The 19,255-nt window shown below is 40.8% G+C and overlaps 1 long non-coding RNA gene across 1 annotated transcript in view; it reads right to left on the bottom strand.

Moving 5' to 3' along the window:
* Positions 1 to 4,889: 4,889 nt before the first annotated feature.
* Positions 4,890 to 19,255, bottom strand: part of LOC133614286 (uncharacterized) — a 99,923-nt gene continuing 85,557 nt past the window's right edge. The window contains exon 3 of the long non-coding RNA XR_009816562.1: positions 4,890 to 5,005. This is a non-coding gene — a long non-coding RNA (uncharacterized lncRNA). The remainder of the gene's footprint in view (positions 5,006 to 19,255) is intronic.

Below are 19,255 nucleotides of genomic sequence, written 5' to 3' on the forward strand. Positions count from 1 at the left end.
AGCTAAATTAGGAGTCTTTGTTTTTTTACTCACTACTAAAAGACAAGTTGTCTTGTATGTTCACTATTTTATTTAAGGACAAACTCGTAATAAGAAACATGTTTAATGTCCCGTAAGACTTTTGGTTAAAATACATTTTTTGTGATCCCCTTTATTTTGAAAAGTACCGAATAGTATCGAAAATATTGGTATCGGGACAACACTACCTTGGACCAATAGTGTTTCTCAATGGTATTACCACGGTTTCCAAACTCGCTAAGTGTATTTTATTTGCGGACGACATTAATTTATTCAGGACAAAATATTACAGATGTGTTACAGGTGGTTGACAAGAAATGCAAATAGATTGAATACTAGTAAAACGAAATGTATGATTTCTTTTTGCAGTAATAGGAACATGGTGGAATGGCTCATTATATGTCGAAGGAGTTGAGATTCAAAGGACACGAGATCAAGTTTTTGGGTGTTATGATTGAAGAACATTCGTCATGGAAATCCCATATAAATGATGCAAAGGCTAAAGTAGCTCAAACTGGTGCTATTTTACACAAAGTGAAAGAATTGCTCAATTAAAAAGCACCGTTAACATATTTCAAGCCAATCTTCTTTCTGCAGAAAAGAGTCGTAAGAATCATTAGTGGAAATGCACACAGGGAACCCACGAACCCAATATTAGTATTACAATTTCATGAACTGGTAGAGTATAATATCCTAAAAATCTTGCACAAAGCACATGTAACAATTCTACCAAACATTCAAAACAGAGTTGTAAAAAGAAAAAGTAATTATAATCTGAGAGGAACTGAGATCTTTAATAACTCTAGATTTAGAACAGTGAGAAGGGAAATAAAGTATTTCAACCACAGGTGTGCTACTTTATGGAACAAACTTCATAGTGGAATAAAACAATGTAAATCTGTATTTAAATTTCAAAAAAAAAAAAGTCATGATGACCAAAAAATATGACTGACAAGGATTATTTATTCATAATTGGTTAAATTGGTGCAAAATGAAAATATGGCTTTGTAGTCGCCATTATTGAAAGTCAAATAGGGGCAGATATTATACGCTTTTAACTTCTTTCTGCTCTTTTTCCTTCATATTTTACTTTAATGTTATGTTGATTGATACATTTTTATTGTATTCCTTTTTATGAATGAAATAAATAAATGAACTATAGGTTTAAAAAAAAAAAAAAAAAAGGCTTTACTATACGTCTTAAAATGCAACATGGAGCTCTGCCAACAACCCAGACATGGGAGTTTGATTATTCAGTTAATACACTTCACAAAGGAAAGTTTTGGGGGTGGTTTTAAGGCTTAGCTACCCGTCTTAAAATGCAACCTGGATATGGCCAAAGAGCCGTCAGCCAGCTACAGACGTGGGAGTTTAATTATTCTGTTATTACAGGACAGGATTGAGCGGGGGGAAAAATACAATAGGCTTCGCTACATGTCTTAAAATGCATCCCAGAGCTGTGCCAACAATCCATCAGCAAACATAAGGAGTTTGCTTATTCTGTTAACACACTTCATGCAGGATGGGTCTAGAAAAAAAGGCTTCGCTACACGTCTTAAAACGCAACCTGGAGTTCTGCCAACAATCCATCAACCAGCTATAAATGTGGGAGTTTGATTATTTTGTTGATACACTTCAAGCCATACAGCTTTGTAAATAAAATAAAAAAGGCTTTGCTACACATCTTAACATGCACACTTTTATTTATTTATTTTAATTGGCTTCACTACACGTCTTGAAGTTTTTCCAACTAACCATCAGTCAGCTACAGACGTGGGGAGTTGAATATTCTGTACGGTTTGACAAAAAAAATGGCTTCGCTACACGTCTTAAAATGGAACCTGGAGCTCTGCCAACAATCCATCAGTCACATACAGACGTGGGAGTGTGCTTAGGTTCTTGGTCCACGTCACGCAAAACAGCTTTGTGTGGGGGAGAAAAAAAAGAGGCTTCGCTATGCATCTTGAAATGCAACCTGGAGCTCTGTCAAAAAGCCGTCAGCCAGCTACAGACGTGGGAGTTTAATTATTCTGTTATTACAGGACAGGATTGGGGGGGGAACACAATAGGCTTCGCTACATGTCTTAAAATGCATCCCAGAGCTGTGCCAACAATCCATCAGTCAGCTACAGACATAGGGAGTTTGCTTATTCTGTTAACACACTTCATGCAGGATGGGACTAGAAAAAAACACAAAAAGGCTTCGCTACACGTCTTAAAACGCAACCTGGAGCTCTGCCAACAATGCATCAATCAGCTATAGATGTGGGAGTTTGATTATTTTGTTGATACACTTCAAGCCATACAGCTTTGTAAATTAAAAAAAGGCTTTGCTACACATCTTAAGATGCACACTTTTATTTATTTTTTTAATTGGCTTCGCTACATGTCTTGAAATGCAACCTGGAGTTTTTCCAACTAACCATCAGGCAGCTACAGACGTGGGGAGTTTGAATATTCTGTTAAAACACCTAATGCAGGTCAGGTTTGACAAAAAAAAATGGCTTCGCTACACGTCTTAAAACACAACCTGGAGCTCTGCCAACAATCCATCAATCAGCTATAGATGTGGGAGTTTGATTATTTTGTTAATACACTTCAAGCCATACAACTTTGTAAAAATGTTTTTTTTTAAAGGCTTTGCTACACATCTTAAAAGGCAAAGTTTGATTTATTTTTTAAGATGGCTTCGCTACATGTCTTAAATTGCAACCTGCAGCTCTGCCAACTATTTATCAATCAGCTACAGACATGGGGGTTTGCTAATTCTGTTAACACACTTCATGCCGGACGGGCTTGGAAATTTAAAAAAAGGCTTCGCTACCCGTCTTAAATGCAACCTGGAACTCTGTCAACAATCCATGAGTCAGCTATAGGTGTGGGGGTTTGATTATTTTGTTGATACACTTTAACCTAGACAGCTTTGTAAAAAATAAAAAATAAAAAATTTTTTTTTTTAAAGGCTTTGCTACACATCTTAAAATGCAAATTTGTATTTATATTTCTTATGGCTTCGCTACACATCTTAAAATGCAACCTGGAGCTCTTCCAACTATCCATCAGTCAGCTACAGACGTGGGGAGTTTGATTATTTTGTTAATATGTTTCATGCAGGACAAGTCTGTCCTAAAAAAGGCTTTGCTCCACATCTTAAAATGCAACCTGAAGACCAGTAGAAAGCGGCAGACCAACCTAGCATGATGTTGCTGCTAAAATGTGAGTGTGATGTTAGCGCTAGGGTGGTACAGTATACCGGTACTAGTATAGTATCGCAGTACCAATGAATCAAAAACAGTACTATACTCTGTTTGAAAAATGTTTGATTCCATTTTTTTTTTTTTTCTTAAACAATTTAACAGGCATGAGAGCGAGCCGTCGCCACGTAGTCACATTGCTGGTTTTACGAGTAGAGGAGCATGTCCGGCAGTGCACAATCACAGAGTACTTACAAGCAGGCACAGTGTGTAGACAGAAAAGAGAAACGGACGCATTTTGGCCTAAAACCTAACGAGAAAGGTGAAGCTATAACACTGAAACTCCCTCAGGATCCACACCTGACATCCACTTTAATGATACCAAGTACAAGAGCGTATCTAGTCGATACTACTATGATTACATCAATATTTTTTATTGTCACAAAATATTCTTTTTTTTTTTTTTTTAAACATCTTATTATGTTTATAAACTCAGGAAATATGTACATGAGGACTTTGAATAGGACCAATGTATGATCCTGTAACTACTTGGTATTGGATCGATACCCAAATTTGTGGTATCATCCAAAACTAATATAAAAGTATCAAACAACAGAATAATAGGGGGGGGGGGGTTACCCACATATGCGGTCCTCTCCAAGGTTTCTCAAAGTCATTCACATCGACGTCCCACTGGGATGAGTTTTTCCTTGCCCTTATGTGGGCTCTGTACCGAAGATGTCGTTGTGGCTTGTGCAGCCCTTTGAGACACTTGTGATTTAGGGCTATATAAATAAACATTGATTGATTATTACATTTTAACAGAAGTGTAGATAGAACATGTTAAAACAGGAAGTACCCAGATATTAACAGTAAATGAAAAAGTGGATTAATAATCAATTTTTACAGCTTGTCCCTCATAATTTTGACAAAATAATAGAATGATAAATTCAAAGTTAAAGTTAAAGTACCAATGATTGTCCCACACACACACTAGGTGTGGCAAAATTATTCTCTGCATTTGACCCATCGCCCTGGGAGGTGAGGGGAGGAGTGAGCAGCAGCGGTGGCCGCGCCCAGGAATCATTTTTGGTGATTTAACCCCCAATTCCAACCCTTGATGCTGAGTGCCAAGTCGGGAGGTAATCAGTCCCATTTTTATAGTCTTTGGTATGACCCGGTCGGGGTTTGAACTCACGACCTACCGATCTCAGCGCGGACACTCTAACCACTAGGAAATTACACAATATGTTACTGCATATGTCAGCAGACAAATTAGAAGCCTTTGTTTGCTTACTTACTAATAAAAGTCACGTTTTCTAGTATGTTTACTATTATTCTAAGCTTTGCCGGCCCCTGCGCTAGAGACACGCCGGGACACACCCCTGTTCGCTCTGCACGCAACGTGGCTACGCGCCTGCAAGGCTACAGGCAATCCTCAATCAGCGCACCTGGAGCTAATGAAGACAGGTGGAATAAAGACCAGCGGAACCTGATAATCCAGTGCCGGAACGTAGTTCACTCCCGTAGTAAGCATCCCGTCTCTGGCTTCCCTCCCGCGGACTTGATCTCTCTCTGTGCCTTCCCTGTTCCCCCGGTCATATGTCCTTTGTGTCTCCCGCAGTACTCACCGTGTCTTCCGTGACCGAGCTGTGCGCCTCGACTTCCCTCTGGATTCCGGACTGCCTACCCCCCGATCCTCGACCCCTGCTTGTACACGGACCTCGTTGCTTCTCTCCAGCCCCCGACCGCTTGCCTGCCCACGGACTGCCTTCTCGCCTTGCCCCTTTGGTCTGACACACACATACAACAAACTCTGGTCACATTCACATGGTTACTTCTACACATCGTTTTGCACCTATCACTTAAAGAGTAACATACACATCCCACCTACTCATCAAGTTAAATAAACCAATTGAACTGATTCCTGCCGTGGTGTCGTCTCCTTCCCCCGCCGTACGTAACAAAAATGGCTCTTTGATTGCAATAAGAAACATATGTTTAATGTACCCTAAGATTTTTTGTTAAAATAAAGCCAATAATGGCATTTTTTTGTGGTCCCCTTTATTTAGAAAAGTATCAAAAAGTATCAAAATTGGTATCGGCTAGGGATAATGGCTTTTTTGCCGATATTTGATATTTTGATATTGTCCAACTCTTAATTACCGATACCGATATCAACCGATACCGATATATACAGTCGTGGAATTAACACATTATTATGCCTAATTTGGACAACCAGGTATGCTGAAGATAAGGGCCTTTTTTTAAAAATAAAATAAAATAAGATAAATAAATTAAAAACGTTTTGTTGAATAAAAAAGAAAGTAAAACAATATAAAAACAGTTACATATAAACTAGTAATTAATGAAAATGAGTAAAATTAACTGTTAAAGGTTAGTACTATTAGTGGACCAGCAGCACGCACAATCATGTGTGCTTACGGACTGTATCCCTTGCAGACTGTATTGATATATAATGTAGGAACCAGAATATTAATAACAGAAAGGAACAGGTTTTTTGGGTTGGTACACTAATTGTAAGTGTATCTTGTGTTTTTTATGTTGATTTAATAAAAAATAAAAAATAAAAAAAATAAAATGAAAAAAACAAAACGATACCGATAATAAAAAACCGATACCGATAATTTACGATATTACATTTTAGAGCATTTATCGGCCGATAATATCGGCAGGTATTATCGGACATATCTAGTATCGGCACAACCCGAGTCCGCGCTGTAGCTCACTTAGCTATGGTAGTGTTGCTAACGTTTAAAAGTAGCGACATGACTCTTGAGATACTTTTTTTGTTTCCCTCTCTTCAAGTCGTGTGAGTGATAGGAAGAAAAGCGGCAATTATTTTTTTTTTTTTAAGTTAAAGTTAAAGTACCAATGATTGTCACACATTATGTGTGGTGAAATGTGTCCTCTGCATTTGACCCATCCCCTTGTTAACCCCCTGGGAGGTGAGGGGAGCAGTGAGCAGCAGCGGTGGCCGCGCCCGGGAATCATTTTTGGTGATTTAACCCCCAATTCCAACCCTTGATGCTGAGTGCCAAGCAGGGAGGTAACGGGTCCCATTTTTATAGTCTTTGGTATGACTCGGCCGGGGTTTGAACTCACAACCTACCGATCTCAGGGCGGGCACTCTAACCACTAGGTCACTGAGTGGGTAAAGTCAGAGTAAAGTCTGAGTAAAGAGCGAAAAAATTCCAGGAGCGCCACTTCAATTCCGGTCCTGGTCGCCGCACTCCAAGCGGCCAGCGAGCGACCCCCGCGTGTCATCAGCAGGGAGGGGAGCAGGCGCGCCTTCCCCCCGGCTGACCCTCTTTAAATAGGATGTCTGGATGTGTTATGGGGGCTATTGTTTCCTATAAACATCTAGCACCAGGGCAATAACAATTGCATCAGGACAAATGACGTTAGCCCGGAATGGAATTAAACTCGGCGTGACCCCCGCTGTCTGCTCGCCTCACAGGCCCTCCATTAATAACGCCGAATCTAATCAAGGATGGATGGACGGCAGGACCGTGTGTATGTGTGTGTGTGTGTGTGTGTGTGTGTGTGTGTCATCACAGACATTTGTCTTTGCTTAAGTTTGTGTTTCTTGCATCCGGACGTGCTTTTTTGCGCACATGCCTTGCGTTGCACGTGAGCCGGCGGCGCGCCAGAACGGTGTTCTTGTGTTTAGGAGCCCCCCAGATGCGCTTAACGCAGGCAGGAGATGGTTTCGTGCCGCCGCCGCCGCTGACCGGTAATGATCCCCTCGGGCTGATCCAGGATGGAAGGATGAAGGAGGATAAAGAACGGAGAGATGTTGTTTCTCACTGGGACTGTTAAAGGGATGAAGGAGGCGGAGTCACGGTACGACCCAAACATTGGCCATTTTGCTACTTTTTTACTATACGTTCTTACACGTAAACCGAACCCAAGAAGGACAAGCTCCTCTCCCTTTTGCTCCCCTTTAAAGGGGCCATGCTATGATTTTTTTTCCTACATGTAAAACACTTCATTGTGGTCTACATAACATTTAATGGTGCTTCTTTGGTCAAAATGTTGCACAGATCAGTAATTATTAGAGATGTCCAAAAATGACTTTTTTGCCGATATCCGATATTCTGATATTGTCCAACTCTTAATTACCGATTCCGATATCAACCGATACCGATATATACAGTCGTGGAATTAACACATTATTATGCCTAATTTTGTTGTGATGCCCCGCTGGATGCATTAAACAATGTAACAGGGTTTTCCAAAAATAAATCAACTCAAGTTATGGAAAAAAAATGCCAACATGGCACTGCCATATTTATTATTGAAGTCACAAAGTGCATTATTTTTTTTAACATGCCTCAAAACAGCAGCTTGGAATTTGGGACATGCTCTCCCTGAGAGAGCATGAGGAGGTTGAGGTGGGGGGGTAGGCGGTAGCGAGGGGTGTATATTGTAGCGTCCCGGAAGAGTTAGTGCTGCAAGGGGTTCTGGGTATTTGTTCTGTTGTTTTTATGTTGTGTTACGGTACGGATGTTGTCCCGAAATGTGTCTGTCATTCTTGCTTGTTGTGGGTTCACAGTGTGGGGCATATTTGTAACAGTGTTAAAGTTGTTTATACGGCCACCCTCAATGTGACCTGTATGGCTGTTGACCAAGTATGATTTGCATTCACTTGTGTGTGTGAAAAGCCGTAGATATTATGTGATTGGGCCGGCACGCAAAGGCAGCGCCTTTAAGGTTTTTTGGCGCTCTGTACTTCTCCCTACGTCCGTGTACCACTCCGTACAGCGGCGTTTTGAAAAGTCATAAATTTTACTATTTGAAACCGATACCGATAATTTCTGATATTACATTTTAAAGCATTTATCGGCCGATAATATCGGCAGTCCGATATTATCGGACATCTCTAGTTACGATCCAGACATTGGCCATTTTGCTACTTTTTTACTATAACGTTCTTACACGTAAACAGAACTCAAGAATGACAAGCTCCTCCCCCTTTTGCCCCCCTTTAAAGGGGCCATGCTATGATTTTTTTTCCTACATGTAAAACACTTCATTGTTGTCTACGTAACATTTAATGGTGCTTCTTTGGTCAAAATGTTGCATAGATCAGTAATTATCAAACTCCCCCCCCCCCCCCCCCAAGTAACAAACACTTGGCTGTCCGAGTACCACAATAGTGACCAACATTAAAGTACAGTAGCGTAGTAGGCCTAATAATTCATTAAAAACAAAGCAGAGGTCTTATCCAACACAGGGGTGTCAAACTCATATCAGCTCAGGGGCCACGCGGAGGAAAATGTATTCCCAAGTGGGCCATGCTGGTAAAATCATGGCATGATAACTTAAAAATACAGTTTGAAAATAGACTAAGCACATTCTGAAAATGTACAACCATAATTTTCATTAACATTTTCCTGTGGGGAACTCTCCTGAAGGAATCAATAAAGTACTATCTATCTATAAAGCTTTTTTTTTTTACACTTATAGTTGTCAGAATAATTGTATCTAAGTTATCCCAAAACTTTGTGTTTCAATGAGTTCCCGGCGAGCAGACAAAAGCTGTCTTTAATCCTACCAAGCAGAAGGCTTGTAAAACTCCACTGTGTAGGATAGGAAGCAACATGAAGGTGTTCAGTTTCTTTCATGTATTGTAATCCACAGAAAGATTTTGTCTTGACACAAGAACTACAAAAGCGGAGAGGAGGCAAAACCAGACTCCCTTCCAGGCGACCTCTTCTTTGAACTGTTTACGACCTTTTCTTTGAACTGTTATGTAATCAAAGGCGATGGCTGTTTATGACCCCCGTCCCTTAGAAACAGCTGTTGCCATGTAACCATGGAAAGTGCAAATAAAAGAGGAGGCGTAATCCACAGAAAGATGTTGTCTTGACCCAAGAACTACAAAAGCGGAGAGGAAGCAAAACAAGACTCCCTTCCAGGCGACCTCTTCTTTGAACTGTTTACGACCTTTTCTTTATACTGTTATGTAATCAAAGGCGATGGCTGTTTATGACCCCCGTCCCTTAGAAACAGCTGTTGCCATGTAACCATGGAAAGTCCAAATAAAAGAGGAGGCGTAATCCACAGAAAGATGTTGTCTTGACCCAAGAACTACAAAAGCGGAGAGAAGGCAAAACCAGACTCCCTTCCAGGCGACCTCTTCTTTGAACTGTTTACGACCTTTTCTTTGAACTGTTCTGTAATCAAAGGCGATGGCTGTTTATGACCCCCGTCCCTTAGAAACAGCTGTTTCCATGTAACCATGGAAAGTCCAAATAAAAGAGAAGGCGTAATTCACAGAAAGATGTTGTCTTGACCCAAGAACTACAAAAGCGGAGAGGAGGCAAAACCAGACTCCCTTCCAGGCGACCTCTTCTTTGAACTGTTTACGACCTTTTCTTTGAACTGTTCTGTAATCAAAGGCGATGGCTGTTTATGACCCCCGTCCCTTAGAAACAGCTGTTGCCATGAACCATGGAAAGTCCAAATAAAAGAGGAGGCGTAATCCACAGAAAGATGTTGTCTTGACCCAATAACTCCAGAAGCGGAGAGGAGGCAAAACCAGACTCCCTTCCAGGCGACCTCTTCTTTGAACTGTTTACGACCTTTTCTTTGAACTGTTCTGTAATCAAAGGCGATGGCTGTTTATGACCCCCGTCCCTTAGAAACAGCTATTGCCATGTAACCATGGAAAGTCCAAATAAAAGAGGAGGCGTAATCCACAGAAAGATGTTGTCTTGACCCAAGAACTACAAAAGCGGAGAGGAGGCAAAACCAGACTCCCTTCCAGGCGACCTCTTCTTTGAACTGTTTACGACCTTTTCTTTGAACTGTTCTGTAATCAAAGGCGATGGCTGTTTATGACCCCCGTCCCTTAGAAACAGCTGTTGCCATGTAACCATGGAAAGTCCAAATAAAAGAGGAGGCGTAATCCACAGAAAGATGTTGTCTTGACCCAAGAACTACAAAAGCGGAGAGGAGGCAAAACCAGACTCCCTTCCAGGCGACCTCTTCTTTGAACTGTTTACGACCTTTTCTTTGAACTGTTCTGTAATCAAAGGCGATGGCTGTTTATGACCCCCGTCCCTTAGAAACAGCTGTTGCCATGTAACCATGGAAAGTCCAAATAAAAGAGAAGGCGTAATCCACAGAAAGATGTTGTCTTGACCCAAGAACTACAAAAGCGGAGAGGAGGCAAAACCAGACTCCCTTGCAGGCGACCTCTTCTTTGAACTGTTTACGACCTTTTCTTTGAACTGTTCTGTAATCAAAGGCGATGGCTGTTTATGACCCCCGTCCCTTAGAAACAGCTATTGCCATGTAACCATGGAAAGTCCAAATAAAAGAGGAGGCGTAATCCACAGAAAGATGTTGTCTTGACCCAAGAACTCCAAAAGCGGAGAGGAGGCAAAACCAGACTCCCTTCCAGGCGACCTCTTCTTTGAACTGTTTACGACCTTTTCTTTGAACTGTTCTGTAATCAAAGGCGATGGCTGTTTATGACCCCCGTTCCTTAGAAACAGCTGTTGCCATGTAACCATGGAAAGTCCAAATAAAAGAGATGGCGTAATCAACAGAAAGATGTTGTCTTGACCCAAGAACTACAAAAGTGGAGAGGAGGCAAAACCAGACTCCCTTCCAGGCGACCTCTTCTTTGAACTGTTTTACGACCTTTTCTTTGAACTGTTCTGTAATCAAAGCCGATGGCTGTTTATGACCCCCGTCCCTTAGAAACAGCTGTTGCCATGTATCCATGGAAAGTCCCAATAAAAGAGGAGGCGTAATCCACAGAAAGATGTTGTCTTGACCCAAGAACTCCAAAAGCGGAGAGGAGGCAAAACCAGACTCCCTTCCAGGCGACCTCTTCTTTGAACTGTTTACGACCTTTTCTTTGAACTGTTCTATAATCAAAGGCGATGGCTGTTTATGACCCCCGACCCTTAGAAACAGCTGTTGTCATGTAACCATGCAAAGTCCAAATAAAAGAGGAGGCGTAATCCACAGAAAGATTTTGTCTTGACCCAAGAACTACAAAAGCATAGAGGAAGCAAAACCAGACTCCCTTCCAGGCGACCTCTTCTTTGAACTGTTATGTAATCAAAGGCGATGGCTGTTTATGACCCCCGTCCCTTAGAAACAGCTGTTGGCATGTAACCATGGAAAGTCCAAATAAAAGAGGAAGCGTAATCCACAGAAAGATGTTGTCTTGACCCAAGAACTACAAAAGCGGAGAGGAGGCAAAACCAGACTCCCTTCCAGGCGACCTCTTCTTTGAACTGTTTACGACCTTTTCTTTGAACTGTTATGTAATCAAAGGCGATGGCTGTTTATGACCCCCGTCCCTTAGAAACAGCTGTTGCCATGTAACCATGGAAAGTCCAAATAAAAGAGGAGGCGTAATCCACAGAAAGATGTTGTCTTGACCCAAGAACTCCAAAAGCGGAGAGGAGGCAAAACCAGACTCCCTTCCAGGCGACCTCTTCTTTGAACTGTTTACGACCTTTTCTTTGAACTGTTCTGTAATCAAAGGCGATGGCTGTTTATGACCCTCGTCCCTTAGAAACAGCTGTTGCCATGTAACCATGGAAAGTCCAAATAAAAGAGGAGGCGTACAAGTGTGTGACGACACTGTACAAGGGTACAGTGTCTACGCGTCTCTCCTCAATTGAGCCAAATTTAATTCTGCCTCTGTTTAATTCCTTGCTTCTAGTCTTGTTTAATAGATGTCATCAGTGTTTGAACCTGACAATAATATTCTATCTTCATTTGTAATATTGGTTGGGAATTGACCAAAATTCAATGGTCAAATCAACGTCAGAACCCAACATTGATTAAACGTTGTCAAAAGGCATGTTGTTTCAAAGTTATGTTATGTCAGGACCTAATTCAACAAGTTCTCAATGTTGTTTCAATGTCTTGTGCCTGCTGGGTTAGTTAGCATGTTTTATGACAACTTCCAAGGACCAAGTAGCATGCCAACAAACAAACACTTAATAGTTCCTCATTATCTCCACATTTTGGCCCATGTCCACCATGTTCCTTTCAACTATCTGGGTTGAGAATGACTTGGGTTTGTGTTGGAGAACAATGGCCGACCTCGTCGTCGTCCTCATATCTGACTTCATGGAAACATGTGGCGCTCAAATGGCGAGGCTGACGTGCAAGTCAGACACGACGCTGGTTGCTTTTGTAGAGGAGAACAGAGCGAGGGAAAAGGCAACGTGAAGGACGCGGCAATAAAATAAGACTTATGATTGGAAAAGGAGGAGGAATTAGAGCAAAGACAGACACACGGAGAGAGGAAAGAGGGACCAGGCTCTTGGAAAGTTGATTCGGTGCTAATAATAATAATCTGTTTCCTGCTCTAATGATGGAGAGAAGAATGCGGTGCAGCATCCAGACAGATGGGGAATGATGAAACGCTGCAAACGAGAGCCAGGCCTGCTTGAACTTGCTTCAAAATGTGCTGCTTTCTACTCACAGGCAGCGTCCGTGAAACAATGTTGACACTTGACGAAAACACACTTTTGGAATAAATGCTGACCCTTCAGAAATTGGTGCTTTCAGGCACACGATTAGCGTCACGTTTAAATGGTAAATGGGTTGTACAAACTTTTGTAGAATATCGGTGGTGAAATGACCAGAATTCAATGGTCAAATCAACGTCAGAACCCAACATCGATTGAAAGTCGTCAATAAGCATAAGTTTATATATATAAGTTATTTCAACGTAGTATTTGTGTTGTAGAATATAGGTTAGGACAGTGTTTTTCAACCGTTTTTGAGCCTAGGCACATTTTTTGCGTTGAAAAAATGCGGAGGCACACCACCAGCAGAAATCAATAAAAAACCAAACTCAGTTGACAGTAAAAAGTCGTTGTCGCAATTGTTGGATATGAATTTAAACCATACCCAAGCATGCATCAATATAGCTCTTGTCTCAAAGTAGGTGTACTGTCACCACCTGTCACATCACGCCATGACTTATTTTGATTTTTTTGCTGTTTTCCTGTGTGTAGTGTTTTAGTTCTTGTCTTGTGCTCCTATTTTGGTGGCTTTTTCTCTTTTTTTGGTATTTTCCTGTAGCGGTTTCATGTCTTCCTTTGAGCGATATTTCCCGCATTTACTTTGTTTTAGCAATCAATAATACTTCAGTTGTTTTTATCCTTCTTTGTGGGGACATCTTTGATTGTCATGTCATGTTTGGATGTACATGACATCTTTGCTCCACAGATGTACATGACATCTTTGCTCCACAGTAAGTCTTTGCTGTCGTCCAGCATTCTGTTTTTTGTTTACTTTGTAGCCAGTTCAGTTTTAGTTGTAGTTCTACATAGCCTTCCCTAAGCTTCAATGCCTTTTCTTAGAGGCACTCACCTTTTGTTTATTTTTGGTTTAAGCATTAGACACCTTTTTTACCTGCACACTGCCTCCCGCTGTTTCCGACATCTACAAAGCAATTAGCTACCGGCTGCTACCTACCGATATGGAAGAGTATTACACGATTACTCTGCTGAGCTCTAGACAGCACTACCACTCAAGAACAACACATCATTTGCAGAGTATATTTAAAATTATTTTTAACCCAAATGGGTGAAATTATATAATCTCCCACGGCACACCAGACTGTATCTCACGGCACACTAGTTGAAAAACACTGGGTTAGGAAATGACCTTGTGACCTGAATATTAACCAAGTATTGGCGGTATTGTTATTATAAGTGCTAACGCAGACAAAATATTTTTTAAAGTGGCCCATTGATCACAGAGAGCTAACCAGCTTATGCTGCTGTATTGACATAGTGAGTCGCTGCATCGCCTCAGAGTCGGTGAAAGTTAATTGCCTCTCACCTGGATAGTAGAAGGTTGTGGACTTAAACCGAGAAATGTATCAACTTTGTCATTCATCTTATGGTTATTTTGTAAATATAAATATTTATTTCGGACATGTTAAAATAATAATAAAAAGATAAACCCAAAGCAAAACAAAACAACAAAATTTAATGAAATAAAATGATAATAAAATAAATAACAACATAGTGATTTTTTCGAACATGTTTTCAGTTTCATGTTTACAGTTTCACAATTTAACATGAAACATGAAAAGAAGTAGGAAGAAGCAGAACTTAGAAAAACGTGAAAAGAAGCTTGTTTGCAGCCACCTTTTAAAAAATATATATATATTTTGACCTCTGCGTGGATTATGATTAATTCTTCAGAATACATACAGTATACATCCCATCAGAGAGCAGACATTGTACAGTAAGTGATCGTTTTGTTATGTTCATAGTTTGTATTTCTTGCTGGGATCTCTTTAGCACCTAGCTTCTGAAACTTGAAGATCATCCTCCGTATACTCGGGCTCAAAAATATCATGATTTGTCCCAAAGTAGACTTTGTTGTCTGCCATGAGTAGTGTTGTTGTTGTTGTTGTTGTTGAGGGGAAACACGGACATTGTGATGTGAGGTTACCTGAACTGATTTTGACTTTGGGGCAATTTCAGACCATTTTAAAGAATCGAGGAACTGTTTCTATTTGGCAATGTACTTGTTTTTATTGAAACATTTTACTTGTTTGTGTTTTTTATGTTTATGCTGTAAGTAATTTGTACTTTTTACTATAGTGTGACTACTTCTATTTTTTGTTGTCCTATGTACTTATGCAACCTTTTTAATAATGACAAATAGTTTTTACCTGGTTGAATAAAGGAAAACGAAATGAGGACATTACATATTTGATGGAGATTTTTAGAGGTCTTTTCAAATGCTGTATTGGCGGAATAGAGCAACTCTCATGGCCTCTAATGTTAGCTGACTTTTGCTAACATTTATTTATGAGTTAGAATTAGAGATGTCCAATAATGGCTTTTTTGCCGATATCCGATATTCCGATCTTGTCCAACTCTTAATTACCGATTCCGATATCAACTGATACCGATATATACAGTCGTGGAATTAACATATTATTATGCCTAATTTTGTTGTGATGCCCCGCTGGATGCATTAAACAATGTAACAAGGTTTTCCTAAATAAATCAACTCAAGTTATGGAAAAAAAATGCCAACATGGCACTGCCATATTTATTATTGAAGTCACAAAGTGCATTATTTTTTTTAACATGCCTCAAAACAGCAGCTTGGAATTTGGGACATGCTCTCCCTGAGAGAGCATGAGGAGGTTGAGGTGGGCGGGGTTGAGGGTGGGGGGGTAGGGGATAGCGGGGGGTGTATATTGTAGCGTCCCAGAAAAGTTAGTGCTGCAAGGGGTTCTGGGTATTTGTTCTGTTGTGTTTATGTTGTGTTACGGTGCGGATGTTCTCCCGGAATGTGTTTGTCATTCTTGTTTGGTGTGGGTTCACAGTGTGGCGCATATTTGTAACAGTGTTAAAGCTGTTTATACGGCCACCCTCAGTGTGACCTGTATGGCTGTTGACCAAGTATGAGTTGCATTCATTTGTGTGTGTGAAAAGCCATAGGTATCATGTGATTGGGCCGGAACGCAAAGTGTTTATTGGCGCTCTGTACTTCCCCCTACGTCCGTGTACCACTCCGTACAGCGGCGTTCTAAAAAGTCATAAATGTTACTTTTTGAAACCGATACCGATAATTTCCGATATTACATTTTAAAGCATTTATCGGCCGATATTATCGGACATCTCTAGTTAGAATGCATAATAAACACATAAGGATTGTGAATGATTGGCAAAATTCCATGAAAGAAAGTGCAGCTCCCCTTTAATGGCTCCTATTAAAGTATTTTTTACGATTTTTTGATAATTTTCATAAAATAGTACGATCTCTCTGTAACGCTCGTCTTAAGTAATAGATGTCATATATCAAATACAACATTAGGGAGTGGGACAAACGTTAGCTAGCTACGTTAGCTACATGCTAACATTACACTCCGCATTTTAGTTTAATTCCATAGCTAATTTGCGTGGGAAAAAGTTGTGCATTAGTGTAAACGCCCGATAAATGTTTTTACTAGCAGAGATGTGGACATAAGAGTGTCGTAAAGGAGACATTAGATACAAGTGTGTACCTTCATGATACTGCAGCGGTGTGAATCTCTACTTCATATTTACAGCATCTTATCTTTATATTGCCACCCGTCTTGTTTTATGACATCCTTGGGAAGTGTGGCAGGAGTCCTTTCCTTTTTTTTCCCTGAGAAATGACGACTAAGACTTCATATCAGCCCCCACTGGAGGAAACTACCACTTGTTGTTATTCACTCTTGCTGTTTGTTCTTTTCACTTTTTTGTTCTTTAACTTTGACCGTTGACTTTTGTTGGGTACGTCCTGCAGTGAAAGGCCTACTGAAAGCCACTACTACCGACCACGCAGTCTGATAGTTTATATATCAATGATGAAATCTTAACATTGCAACACATGCCAATACGGCTGGGTTAGCTTACTAAAGTGCAATTTTAAATTTCGCGCGACATATCCTGCTGAAAACGTCTCGGTATGATGACGCCCGCGCGTGACGACACGGATTGTAGAGGACATTTTGGGACAGCATGGTGGCCAGCTATTAAGTCGTCTGTTTTCAACGCAAAATTCCACAGTATTCTGGACATCTGTGTTGGTGAATCTTTTGCAATTTGTTCAATGAACAATGGAGACAGCAAAGAAGAAAGCTGTAGGTGGGAAGCGGTGTATTGCGGGCGGCTGCAGCAACACAAACACAGCCGGCATTTCATTGTTTACATTCCCGGAAGATGACAGTCAAGCTTTACCATTGGCCTGTGGAGAACTGGGACAACAGAGACTCTTACCAGGAGGACTTTGAGTTGGATGCGCAGACGCGGTACCGTGAGTACGCATGCAGCTGCGGCTTCCAAACATTTGATCGCTTGCCCGTACGTGCGTGTCGCTATGTGCATGTCACGTACGTAACTTTGGGGACTTTGGGGAAATATATGTGCTGTATGAACTTTGGGGGGGTGAACGGTACTTTGGGCTGTGGGATTGAGTGTGTTGTGCAGGTGTTTGAGTTGTATTGGCGGGTTATATGGACGGGAGGGGGGAGGTGTTTGTTATACGGGATTAATTTGTGGCATATTAAATATAAGCCTGGTTGTGTTGTGGCTAATAGAGTTTATTTACTGTTTTAGTCATTCCCAGCTGAATATCAGGTCCCACCCGCCTCTCACAGCATCTTCCCTATCTGAATCGCTCCCACTGCCCTCTAGTCCTTCACTCTCACTTTCCTCATCCACAAATCTTTCATCCTCGCTCAAATTAATGGGGAAATCGTCGCTTTCTCGGTCCGAATCGCTCTCGCTGCTGGTGGCCATGATTGTAAACAATGTGCGGATGTGAGGAGCTCCACAACCTGTGACGTCACGCTACTCGTCTGCTACTTCCGGTACAGGCAAGGCTTTTTTATCAGCGACCAAAAGTTGCAAACTTTATCGTCGATGTTCTCTACTAAATCCTTTCAGCAAAAATATGGCAATATCGCAAAATGATCAAGTATGACACATAGAATGGACCTGCTATCCCCGTTTAAATAAGAAAATTGCATTTCAGTAGGCCTTAAATTTTTTAATTGCTAAACCCTTTCTTTTCTCCTAGTATGTCCCCTCTTAAACCAAGCTAAACCAAACAGCACACAATGTTGTTTTATAGTTTTTTTAACCTCTCTTTTCTCTATGCCCGTCCCCTCTTAAACCAAGCTAAGATGAGCACTAGCCGACAATGTTGTTGTTTTGTTGTCGTATTTTAAGCTCTCTTTCCGTCCCCTCCTAACCCAAGCTAAACTAAGCACTAGCAGACAATGTTGTTGTTTCGTTGTCGATTTTTAACATCTCTTTTTTCTCTTTCTGTCCCCTCTTAAACCAAGCTAAACCAAACAACAGCATACAATGTTGTTTTGTAGTTTTTTTAACCACTTTTTTCTCTCTTTCCGTCCCCTCTTAAACCAAGCTAAGATGAGCACTAGCCGACAATGTTGTTTTGTTGTCGTATTTTAACCTCTCTTTCCGTCCCCTCTTAAACCAAGCTAAACCAAACAACAGCACACAATGTTGTTTTGTGGGGTTTTCTTAACCACTCTTTTCTCTATGTCCGTCCCCTTCTAAAACCAAGCTAAACTAAGCACTAGCAGATGTTGTTTTTTAACCTCTCTTTTCTCACTTTTGGTCCCCTCTTAACCCAAGCTGAACAAAGCAATAGTAGACAATGTTGTTGTTTTGTAGTTTTTTAACTTCACTTTTCTGTCTTCCCGTCCCCTCTTAAACCAAGCTAAACGAAACAACAGCATACAATGTTGTTTTGTAATTTTTAACCACTCTTTTCTCTATGCCCATCCCCTCTTAAACCAAGCTAAACTAAGCACTAGCAGACAATGTTGTTTTGTTGTCGTATTTTAACCTCTCTTTTCTTTCTTTCTGTCCCCTCCTAACCCAAGCTAAACTAAGCATTAGCAGACAATGTTGTTGTTGTTTTTTAACCTCTCTTTTCTCTCTTTCCATCCCCTCTTAAACCAAGCTAAACTAAACACTAGCAGACTTTGTTGTTGTTTTTTAACCTCTCTTTTCTCTATGTCCATCCCCTCCTAAACAAAGCTAAACTAAGACCTTGCAGACAATGTTGGGGGTTTTTAACCTCTCTTTTCTCTATGTCCGTCCCCTCTTCAACCAAGCTAAACTAAGCACTAGCAGACAATGCTGTTGTTTCGTTGTCGTTTCTTAACCTCTCTTTTGTCTTTCTGTCCCCTCTTAACCCAGCTAAACTAAGCACTAGCAGACTTTGTTGTTTTGTTGCTGTTTTTCAACCTCTCTTTCTGTCCCCTTTTAAAACCAAGCTAAACTAAGCACTAGCAGACAACGTTGTTGTCGTTTTTTAAACCTCTCTTTTCGCTCTTTTCATCCCCTCTTAACCCAAGGTGAACAAAGCAATAGTAAACAATGTTGTTGTTTTGTAGTTGTTTAACCTCTCTTTTCTCTATGCCCGTCCCCTCTTAAACCAAGCTAAACTAAGCACTCGCAGACAATGTTGTTGCTTTGTAGTTTTTTTACCCTCACTTT

This window comes from Nerophis lumbriciformis, linkage group LG02 (assembly GCF_033978685.3).
Source record: "Nerophis lumbriciformis linkage group LG02, RoL_Nlum_v2.1, whole genome shotgun sequence".
Lineage (NCBI taxonomy): Eukaryota > Metazoa > Chordata > Actinopteri > Syngnathiformes > Syngnathidae > Nerophis > Nerophis lumbriciformis.